Here is an 11443-nt window from a genome sequence, read left to right on the forward strand (position 1 = left end):
ATATATATATAGTATGGTATGGTACGCCTTGGCTATTGGTTATTCATCAATATTCAAACTGTCCTCAAATATGTAAAAAGTATGTAGTATTGTCTTTAAAATATTATCTCATTCACAAAAGCAAGACGCATTTTATGTTTGTATAATAATAGCCTCAGAAACCTTTTTAAAAATTGTATTTTCTTTCCCTTTAGTTTATCTGACACAGACACACCTATCAATAAATGCATTTTTCAGTGATATTACAAGGTTATTTAAGCAGAATATGAGCTGAATACACGAACACAAGTTCATTTGTGGCCCGTTTTTTTCAATTCTGTGTCTATTTAAAGTAAATTAAAAGGACATTCTTTAAAAAAAATTACTAAGAAACAAAGTGGATTCATAAACATTAGTGAAACATTATTAGGCAGGAGAGATGAGTTAAAGGAACACAGATGAATAGGGTTGGAGGCTAATATATGTGGGTCATATTATTATTGAGCCTTTTAAAAGCACAGCTCACGTACATAAACGGAAAACTTACATGTTAATAACCAGTTCTAGTTAAGTCCATGTTGAAGCTGTTGCCTTTAGTGGTGTGAAAACTCCAAGGTTGTAAAAACTACAGGACAACAAATGTTATTTTTCTTCTTTTCTTCGTTTAATTCAGCTCAGATGAGTGAACTTTTCGGGCACTGAAGAGAGCTTTTGATAACACAGGAGAACAAAGAAGAAAAAGAAATTAAAAGGAAATAAAAAACACTGAAGTCTTTCTGAATGGAGTGTAGGAGGAAGGAAAGGTGGCTTTTAAAAATAAATGCATGAAAATCTATGCATTTTCAATGTCAACAACATGCTCATGTGTAAAGTCTGCATGTGTTTGTGTCAGAAGGAATTCTACAGCAAGTGTGTAGCCTTGTGACATTGTGTTACATCTTTATGTCTTTATCACATAGACGTTTTTGTTGATCGGCATTTGAATGATCTTTAGATAATTCCTCGTATTGCCACTGGTCACAACCCCCACCCTACTCCACACACAACACGCACACATCAAGTTATGGCTATTTGTGCATTTCACACTGTTTATTTCATCGTTTACACAGTGCCACAAGTATGAGTACTGTAGTCCCTCATTTATTGTGGGGGTTACGTTCCGGACACCCGCAAAATAAATGAAAATCCACGAAGTAGGGACGTTATATTTATTTTAGTATTTATATGAACTTTAAGGTTTTAGAAACCCGTCCCACACTCTTGCAATGTTCTAAACTCTTAAACCTACAAATTTTAACAACATACTTATATGTAGCTATTAATTTTACTCACCAGCTCGGCAGAACAGCAGCGGCTCAGTTCCGCTCTGACTTGGTTTCGTTTCGGTGGACTTACCCTGGTGGTTCTGGTCGGCTCTCTGGCTTGGGGTAGTGTCGGTGGGCAGCTGGACCTGCGGTGGCACGTCGCTCACTCGAAAGTCCTCGTGGGCAGGCTACCAGCTCTCGGGTTCACCATTGAGTCTAGGTGTCAGGTTCTGCTCCAGTTCTGGTTCGGTTCTGTGCAGCCCTTGAGTGCCGAGGCGCATTTGGGGGGCTTCGAGTGACCGGCACAGGACTGGTGGTCTGATTGAGCAGCCCAATAGAGAGATGAAAAAAGTCCTGGTATGTTCCAGAGGGAGCACTGGCCCTATGCCGGCACGCATGACCACTCGCAAGTCCACGTGGACCGGTTAACAGCTCTTGGGTTTGTCAGTAGGTTTGAAGGTCCGGTTCTGGTCTGGTTCCCGGTGGGTTCCATGTCACTGCAAAAGACTGAAATTTTTTTGGATCCGATCAAAACTTTCCATCTAGGTCCATCTGTTACAAATAAAGTCCAGTTGTTTTTGTATTGAACGCTTTTTGAATTTTCCATCTAGGTATTTCAGCAGAAGGCAATGGGGCTGGGCACTGTTGGCTTCTGGGAAATGTAGTCATTATGAGTGGTGATACAATATAGGCTTGTTGAGAGAAAACTACAAAATGGCAACGTCTCTCCTAAGTATTTAACTTTTTTCGTTACCTAGTCAGTATATTCAGTATTTTCACAGTATCCTGTACTGTCCCAATCATGCGAGTAATATTAAAGTTGACAATCATGTGTCGTGTACAATTTATTTTCCCTCTTCGTGTTCAATCTTACTTTGAAAAACCTCCACAGAGCGAGTCCGCAAAAGTTGAACAGCGAAGTAGCGAGGGACAACATCCATTCATTATCTTTACCCGCCTCTTCTTTTCTGGGTCATGGGGGTCGCTGGTACCCATGTCCAGCAGTCACTGTGTGAAGGGCGGGGGACAGCAGGTCACAAGTCCATGCTAATTCTAGCCAGAAGGTTTGTAGTTCTCCATTTTTACTGGCCCAGTGGATCAGTGTGGAGGGGTGGGCATGCGTCCTGACAGTAAAGGTGCAGCTCACCCTTAAGCATAGTTTCATTCTAGTAATCCTTTCAAAATAAAATGACAATGGAAGAATACAACGGGAAGAAACAGACGCTGTCTTTTTTTGTTGTGTTGAAATTAGCTCCCCGTCTGAAAAAGCATTGTGGTCGTTAGGAAACAACCTGGAGTCTCAGTAGGATCAGTATTTTTTCAGATTTGTACGTTGGGACAATTCTTCAGCCATTCAAAAATCACCGCTCACTCGAGTAATTCCTCCGATTTGACATTTTTGACTGTGAAGTTTCTGAGGCGATTTATCCTTTTACTTAACATTCAATTAAACCGTGCTTTTTGCTTTACATATTCTATCACTTATTGACAAGAGCCTGACTTTTTGAACTTTATTTTAAATAATCCAGATATTTTGAAACATGATTTTGTGAAAATATGACCAAATCAAACATTACCTGTCGAAATGATAATAAAGCTATATAAATAAATATGACTGTGCAGACTTGGACGTTTGAGATTGGCAGGATTATTATGAAATTCCTGACAGATGTGGTCCACTAACACCAGATGTACCACTGCTAACTGCCTATGCTGCTGCAATAATCCAGTAACCATGTAACGCAAAGTTGATAACAATAAATTATGTAAAAATATTCCTATTAAATTATAATTTGAGATTGGAGATATTTTAAGATGGCAGCACTTCACTTTGACCCTGCTTAACAAACTCTTCTCTTTCCAACCTGAGGTCATTCAAATATCTATAACAAGTAATTAATTAATTATATACAAGTTGTTGTTGTTTTTTTTAACAAAACTCTACTTTAAAAGAACTGAACCAATGCTTTAAAGCATTTATGAATTCATTCTGATCATTCTTCATGCACAATACTCCAGGCAAAACAATCTAACAAATTTAACAGGTCCTCTGGATGGATGAAAAAAGTAAAAATAAATAAATAAAAAATATATATTTTTTATTTTAAAATAACAAAATAAATAATAAATAAAATAAATAATAATAATATAATAATAATAAGAAGAAGAAGAAATAATAATAAATTACTTTTTGCATCTATCCAGAGGACCTAACTTAACTTTGTTAGATTTATGAATTTAATTATTTAGTTACTCTTTTTTTCTAGAAAACAAACACCTCTAACATCTCTACCTGTCTAGTCTTGAGCTGTGTATTATATTAGGGATTGTAGATGTGTCAGCTTAATGCTTGGCAGTCAAACTAATGTGACAGTGCTCTCTGGCTTACATCTCCCTCTGTTGCATAAAAAATATGTTGTACAACTTAACACACACACACACACTGACACACACACGCGCGCGTTATAAAAAGCCAATTCTTTACTATCCTCCTTCAGCATCTCTCCAGAGATCCTTTTTGTCATTTTTTAAACCAGTCAGTGACAGCACACAATGCGGAGGTAAAGTCAGAGAGGCTTTTCCACATCTTTTTTTTCTGTGTGTGTCTATGTGTGTGTGTGTGATGCTTTCAGAGACAAAGACCCCTGCTGTAGGGAGTCCTGTGGGAAAGGCGTGCGGCCGGAAGATGTGAGCGCGTTGGCGAGTGATAATGTCAGCTGGAGAGATACGCCGTGTCATTTTACACAACCACACATCAAAAAAGACAGTGGGGGGAGAAAGAGGAGACGACAGCATGTCATTTGTTTGCTTTGATACAAGATCGCACGAGGGAACGGATGGAAGAGCCTCTGCAAATGCATGCTCGCGAGTGTTTGTGTGTCTGACATGTGAGTAGATGAAAGGGCAGGATTTTGGAGATTTTTCTAAAAATGTATACATTTATACTGGAAGTGATGCACAAAAACAGTTACATCTTTATAACCATTTGCTTTGGGGCCGTTCTGATTGAAGTTCCTGATTTTCTTCCAGGGCCTCCAATTTTCTCCCATCATGCAAAACTTCACATGTTAGGGTAACTAATGATTGTAACAGAGTCAAACCCTATAGTGTTACCCGTTGGCCGAAGGAGTTAAGATATTCTTCTATAAAATGAAACACCCCTACAAGAATAAGCCGTCAGCTGTCAATGATAATCTTCATCTTAACTGACATACCTGACATGTCCACACATGGTGCATATAGAAGTTATCCAGCTTGCTACATTACATTTTAACACAATAATTAAAAAATGTAATTATTAAATACATCAAGCGCTTCAAAAATCAACTGCAACATTTAAATAAATAGTTTTCAATGGTGAAAAAACAGTTTTGCTTGATGTGCGCTTGTAAAGACGGATTTACTAAACTATTTTTCTGCCAAAACTTGAAAAATATAAACGTAAGTTTTCTAAATGTTGGGCTTCTTTTCATTGTCTTTAGCACATAAGTGTTTACTTTTTGCGAAACCTCAAAAGGCAAAATTGAAAAAACGGCTTTAATAAAACTATCATGCATCTTAAAGCAGTCGTGAACTCTGGCGCTTAAAAGTTCAAACGGCGACATATTTGACTTTCCCACAGAAAGTTAAAAGAAATTACAGTGAAAATCCTTCTTCATCTTTGAGTCAACAGCCACTTGGATGGTTAATCCTTGGTTCATGAACGTTTCTTTTTTTATTTTTATTTTTTTTGCTTAAGTAAAAGTACGGAAGGAATCGGTTTTCAACTGACATTTAGTTTCTTAAATGTAACATTTCTTTATACTTTAAAGTAAATTATATATTTTTTTCATTAAAGGCTTCACCTCTTTTGCTCCTTTTTGGGAGTACAGTAGTCCCTCGTTTATTGTGGGGATTAGGTCCCCCCCAGCGCAATAAGTGAAAAACCGTGAAGTAGAGACATTATATTTATTTTAGTATTTATATTTTAAGGCTTTATAAACCCTTCCAACACTCTTGCAATATTATAAACTCTTAAACCTTCATCATTTTAACAACATACATACAGTACTTTATATGTAGCTACTAAATTTTACTCACCACCTCTGCAGATCAGCAGCGGCTCGGTTCCTTCGGCTGACCTACCCTGCTGATTATGGTCAAATCTCTGGCTCGGGGTAGTGGTAGTGAGCTCCGGAGGGAGCACCGGGCCTACGACGGTGTGCGTTCCCGCTCGGAGGTCTTCGTGGGCCAGCTAGCAGCTTCTGAATTTGCGGATGGGCCTGGAGGTCCAGTTCTGCTCCAGTTCTATGCAGCCAATCAGTTCCCGGACTACATGGCAGATGGTTACCGATCCAAACAGCACCCAGGTTACATAGCACAATGCTCTGTTTCTTAAAGAGACATGTCCTGATATGATTTCTTTCTTGTGAATCTTACGCTTGTAAAGTTTAATTTTCTTCAATTAAATTTATCTGAGGAGCAGACTGCTTTGAATCCATCGCAGAACTCTCATCTTGAGCAAGCATGAAGGCGACAGTGGAAAGAAAAAACTCCCTCATGAGGAAGAAACCTGTAGCAGAACCAGGCTCAGGACAAGCGGCCATCTGCTTCAATGTCTGACGTTTGAAAAGCTGGTTTGGCAGACACGACTTTGCTTTGCAAAAATACTGTTTGGCAGAAAGCAGCGGCCAGAGGCACTGCAGTATTGGCTTCTGGGAAATGAAGTCCATTTGGAAGGCAATTACAGTATAGGCTTATTGAAAGAAAACTACAAAATGGCGGCTCCTGTCCTAATTTATTTATTTATTTATTTTTACTTTATCCCAACCACGTGAGTACAATAATATTACTATAAAGTTGACTGTCATGTGTCGTGTACTGTACTGTACAATTTTTTTTGTACAATCCTACTGTACATTTACAAACCGCAATAGAGCGAGTCCGAGAATGTCGAACCACGAAGTAGCGAGGTTCTGCTGTATAGTTAATCTGAGAGTTATTAGAGTCACACTAGATGGCTGGAGATTCAACTGCTGGGTCGCAGGTACTTTCAAATGAAGGGAGCCCTTGAGGTGAAGAATACTGACTCTCTCTCTCTGTCCCTTCATATGGGGGGAGAAGTGTGAGAGTGTGTGTTAAAACAGCTTGTTAACACGTACACCACTGCCTTGGCTGGGACTCCCTAATTATTCCATACCAACAAAAGGCCACGATGAAGAGAGAGCAGTGATAAACACATTTTCTTAGTCTTCCCCTCTTTTTACTTCAATATGTGTGCGGGGGTGGGGGGTGATGCGGAGCAGCTGTGACAGTAAACATGTTTATGAGAGGCTAATAAAAAGCAGGTGGTGATTGGCTGAGATCCTGCCAGTAATAAGTATTTGTACATATTCAGACGCAGCCGTCCGCAACATATTGTGTAAAAACTTTGCGTTGAGGCCTTTTAATAGTTTTTTTTTCGTTGTAATTCTCCAGCAGAAGTGATTTTCAGTCGCAGTCTGATGTTTTCTTTGGATAACCCCAGAGGCAGCAGTGGTGTGTGTGTGTGTTCTGCATTTTGTCTTTATTTGTAAACTTGCTCACTCGTATGTGAACCAAAGTGGGTATGAGTACATCTAAGCGTGTTTGGGAATGTTTGGATAATTCCGTCCGTGCGCAGCGTTCTCCGCACTGGGCTTGTTTATTTGTACATCTCTGTGTGTGTGTGTGTGTTTGGTTTGACTCGAGGCACTGTGGGGATTTTTGTTTTTTTTTGTTTTTGTGGGCGTTGTTTGTAAACATCAACAGCTGTAAGTTTTATTTTATTGCTGCTTTATTTTACGACATTATTCCCAGATGGCTGCAAAAAGCTTGCAATCTTTTTTTTTCGTTGCTCCCACCACACATCCTGCGCTCAGTCAGTTCACCACCACATGTTTCTGCCTCCATAAGCAAACAAACAACTGACGCAGGTCCAAATTGAAGACAGGACAGAATCCCCATCTTTTTTTTTTTTTGTTTAAAATACATATTTTCAGTCCAAAAGTCCTCTGTTGAAGCGATCGGAGTGAGTTATTCAAGTTGGTGACGGGAGGAGTTTTTTTTCTCGTTTGTACCGGCTCTGTGACACTGTGGGTGAGCACTCCCATATTTCTCTTTAATTAAGCCAGGAAAAACCTTGTAGTACAGCCAACCCGGCTCGTGTAGCCACTTATGTTTTAATTTAATTACCTGTCCACTTTGATAATTATTCCCCCTGATTAACAGGGGAGGAAGGGTTCCTAAATGGGATGGAAGATGGGTTAGAGGGCCAAACTGTGCGTTTTCCTTCTTTCACCAGAAAATGAACAAGAACCAGGGCGCATAAAGCAACAGTTCTGATTGTTTGTGGTTGTGTTCTGTGGAAAGGCTACACTTTATTAATATTTCACCTGTTGATAGTTCTTTGAATGACCTCAGTTTGGAGAAATAAAAGTTTCATTCAAAGTGACGAGCTAAGGGTTAGCTCGAACAAGGTCAAAAACAAAATGGGATGCCTCTGATTTTAAACAGCTCTGATCACAAAACTTTCATTGTGCTTCATGCACAAACAATAATTTTAAACCTTTAAATATATATGGTGAGCTCTAGGTCCACCTACTTTATGCTGAGACCCATCTAATCAAATATGAAAAGAAGGGTTTAATTATAAGCCTAATTAATTAGAGTAATTCTGCAGTTTGCAGAGATGCAGCAGACAACAGGAACAACATGCAGACACACACTTGTCATGTACTTTTAAAGCTTTGATTAATTTTCTGGCCCAGCCACTCTCAGTCATGTCCACCTTTACTTTTATTTCTGGCTACACCACTGATATGTGGCTTGAATTATGGTTACATAATAATATGTTTGTTCAAATAGCTGTGTAAAGTAAAATGCAGTGGTGGACATGGTTCTGCTAATCCGCTAATAGCAGAGCTAATGTTTTATGTAGCGAATGAGTGTTTTTGCCATTTTTTTTTAAATCTATAGCAGAAAATTAGCTCCTGCTAAATTTAAATCCAGCAAATTCAAGTCTGCTAATATTTTTTAATGAGTTTTCTCTGCACTAAAATCATATGGGACGATGGAGATTTGCACAGAGCAATGCTATGCTATGCAGAGCTAAGCACCATACTGTGACACTCACAGTACCTTTCATTCATATATATACATACATAGTGCTCTCATATCTACCACAAACAGTCTCTGACTCATGGTGTCAGTTTACAGACAACGACAGAGACTTTAACATAAATGCCAACCCAAACCAGAACAGGAAAATAACACAAAGAAAAAAAAAAAATCATTTTCACACTCATAAATATTGTAAACATCCAGCAACATTGCACACATAATTCCTACCCAGCATGCTTTGCAACATTCACACTGTCTCTGGGGTGTGACTCTCTCACACATTTCACACATCTATACTTTAAGACACGCAGATTTATTATACAGAGAATTTTAATTATGAAATTTTGTAGTTACTTTATAAAAATAGTTAATCACAAAGAGGACTGCTAAAGTGAGTTAATTCATTATAGTAAATGACACGAGGGCGATGTCCAACACACCTTGAATGCATCACTCTGCTTCAGCACAGCAGAGCCCTGCTCTGCCTCTTTGGTTCTGACGTACTAGAATAATTTCTAAAATCTCACCTCTGAACGGGACATGGACGCTTCGCATGCGATTTATGAACCGTTTTGAGTTTTGTTCACTTACACCGTTGTCACATTACAGACAAGCTTCCATTGTCAACAACAGCTGTGTATGATAAAAGTTAGTTCTTTAGCATTAGCTTCCATAATGTTTTTTTTAATCTGTTTAGCAGTTTAGTGTTAGCAAAGCTAACTTTTAGTTAGCAAATTAGCGGTTAGCGAAGCACACTTTTTGATTAGCTGTGCCCACTACTAGTAAAGTGTATAAAATGTTGAAAATGATGATTTAAAACAACAACAATCCACTTTGGTCTTGAGCTCAATCAGACTAGCCATTTGCTCATCAATCTGGTAAGAGTCAAAGTCTACTTTTCCTAACTGAGGTTGTTCAAAGAGCTATCTACAACAGGTAAGATGCTTATGACCTTTCCTCGCAACACCACTTTAAAAAGTTTGAGCTATCCCTTTAAAAAGCTACTGTCAAGTTTTATAATTGCTAAGAGCCATTCGGCTCGGAGCATGTTCAGACGGCAAACAACTCAGAATATTTGTGGGCTTTGTGTTATATTTTTAAATGCAACCATGTGCCAAAACAAATAACAACAAGTAAAACTTGATTCTGCATGCACGACGAGGTGATTTATGTTGTCAGTCAAAATGCCAACAGTTACACAACAACAAGCGCATGATGGATTCAGTTGTCTCCCTCGGTTTTGTTTCTCACATATTTTCAGCTGCAGGATGCAGCATGTTTGTTAGTTCACAAATATGAACAGTTTGTAACTTTGTTTCAGTCACACTGTCTGATCCTTGCAGATCAAATGTAAAAAAAAAACACTCACTTTCCTGATCACAGCTTCTTGGAAAAGCACCGTCGCGTTCCAGCTTCCCACATTAGCACCCATCAAATCTCCATAGACGTATAAGACAGCGTCCCCCTGATAGGTGCTCGTGTACACATATTATTTTAGTGGTATTGATCGTACTGATGAACGTGTTGTGATTTACTGCAGTCGTGGCTCGTCGTTGGGTGGTGTTGTGATGGACTGCCATCATTTTTCCAAAGATAAAAGCTTTCGGGGAAGAAAGGCAGAAGGGCAGACTCTCGTTTAACAGCCGAAGCAAAATATCTATTCCTGAATCTTCTTTTGAGTTATGGCTCGTTTCCTTCGTGACAAGTATGATGTAATTTCCAAATTCCATCAGTAATCTCAACACTGATTATGCTGTCAATTAGTAAATGAATGTGGTGGCAAAAAAAAAAAAGAAGAAGGTGGTAATAACTCAGAAACGAGTTGTCCAGCTTCCAAAACACATAAAGGACATGGTGAGGTAGGCAGAGTGTAAAACTTATTTAATCACAATATAAATGTCGAAAGTTAAGGGCAGGAAAGTGAATCCACACTTATCTTTGAATTGAATGGAGCATTGGGATGACATAATCTTTTCCTAGAGTAAATAAATGTTTTTATCCTTTACCGTTAAATAAAATTAAAGTATTTGTATCATAAATTATGTCAGGAGGGAGACTTCTTAAAAAAAAAAAGTTTCATTTTTAGTTTAAGGTTTTGAATTATTGTCTGGTTTGCTGAAGTTGTTTAAGAAACAAAAAGGAAAGGGAGCAAAGTGGGTGAGAGTGCTCAGGCTGTTTGGGTGATGGAGCTTTGTTTGTGGCGGTTTCTGGGCTCAAACTTTGTGCAGCCTTTAACATCTGTTCCTCTGTGCCTCCACAATGCAGCTCACCAAGGATGCAAAGCGAGGTCAAGAGATCAGTGCCTTCCCCTCACACGCACGCGCGCACAGAGCGAGAGAGAGCGAGAGAGAGAGAGAGAGAGAGAGAGAGAGAGAGAGACTGGCTGCTGCTGTGCGCCTCAACTTTGCGCGGATGAAAACGCGCACCTGCTTTAGAGGCATTACGGTAGCGCGGCGGGCTTCGACACACACACACGCATACACACACACTTCCACACGTACGCACACACGCGCACAGAGCACCAAAGTGATTCAACCCTGATTTCCAGCGATCGAGCAAGCAAGCAACAGACAGGATGCCAAAAAGTGCAGACCGGTGGAGAGCTTTCACGCGCTGAGAAGAAAAGTCCTCCCGAAAACGATCGGCCGGTGGAGGGAGAGAAAGAGAGACAGAGAGAGAGAGAGAGAGAGAGAGAGAAGGAAAGAAAGAAAGACGCAAAACAAGACGTGGTTTCTCGGCGACAACTTGCGCGCAGCGCCAGCGGAGTTTGAGCGGCAGCATTGTTCTGACTTCACTCCAGAGGGGCCACTCCGAGGAGAGGACGCACACAAAAGGACAAAAACTTTAAAAAAAGAGAAAGAAGGAAAGAAAGAAAGAAAAAGAGAGAGGACTAAAGGAGCCACGCTTTTGGCGTTTAAAGTAATGCGCTCGCAGATCCTATAGATTTCTCCTGTCTCCCTTTTCTGTTTCTCTTCTCTTCCTATCTTTTTTTTTTCTTCTTCTTCTTCTTCTTCTTCTTCGTCCAGTCGGTTTGTGTCCCC

At 39.5% G+C, this 11443-nt stretch overlaps 2 protein-coding genes across 2 annotated transcripts in view; one reads left to right on the plus strand and one right to left on the minus strand.

Moving 5' to 3' along the window:
* Positions 1-11443, minus strand: part of LOC119411943 (serine/threonine-protein phosphatase 6 regulatory ankyrin repeat subunit C-like) — a 1101338-nt gene that overhangs the window by 910638 nt on the left and 179257 nt on the right. The gene's annotated exons all lie outside the window — the stretch shown is intronic.
* Positions 10956-11443, plus strand: part of foxp4 (forkhead box P4) — a 104619-nt gene continuing 104131 nt past the window's right edge. Inside the window, exon 1 of the mRNA XM_037678918.1 lies at positions 10956-11321. The gene's annotated coding sequence lies outside the window, so the exon portion shown is untranslated. The remainder of the gene's footprint in view (positions 11322-11443) is intronic.

The sequence above is a fragment of the Nematolebias whitei genome, chromosome 7 (genome assembly GCF_014905685.2).
Source record: "Nematolebias whitei isolate Nwh7 chromosome 7, NemWhi1, whole genome shotgun sequence".
NCBI lineage: Eukaryota > Metazoa > Chordata > Actinopteri > Cyprinodontiformes > Rivulidae > Nematolebias > Nematolebias whitei.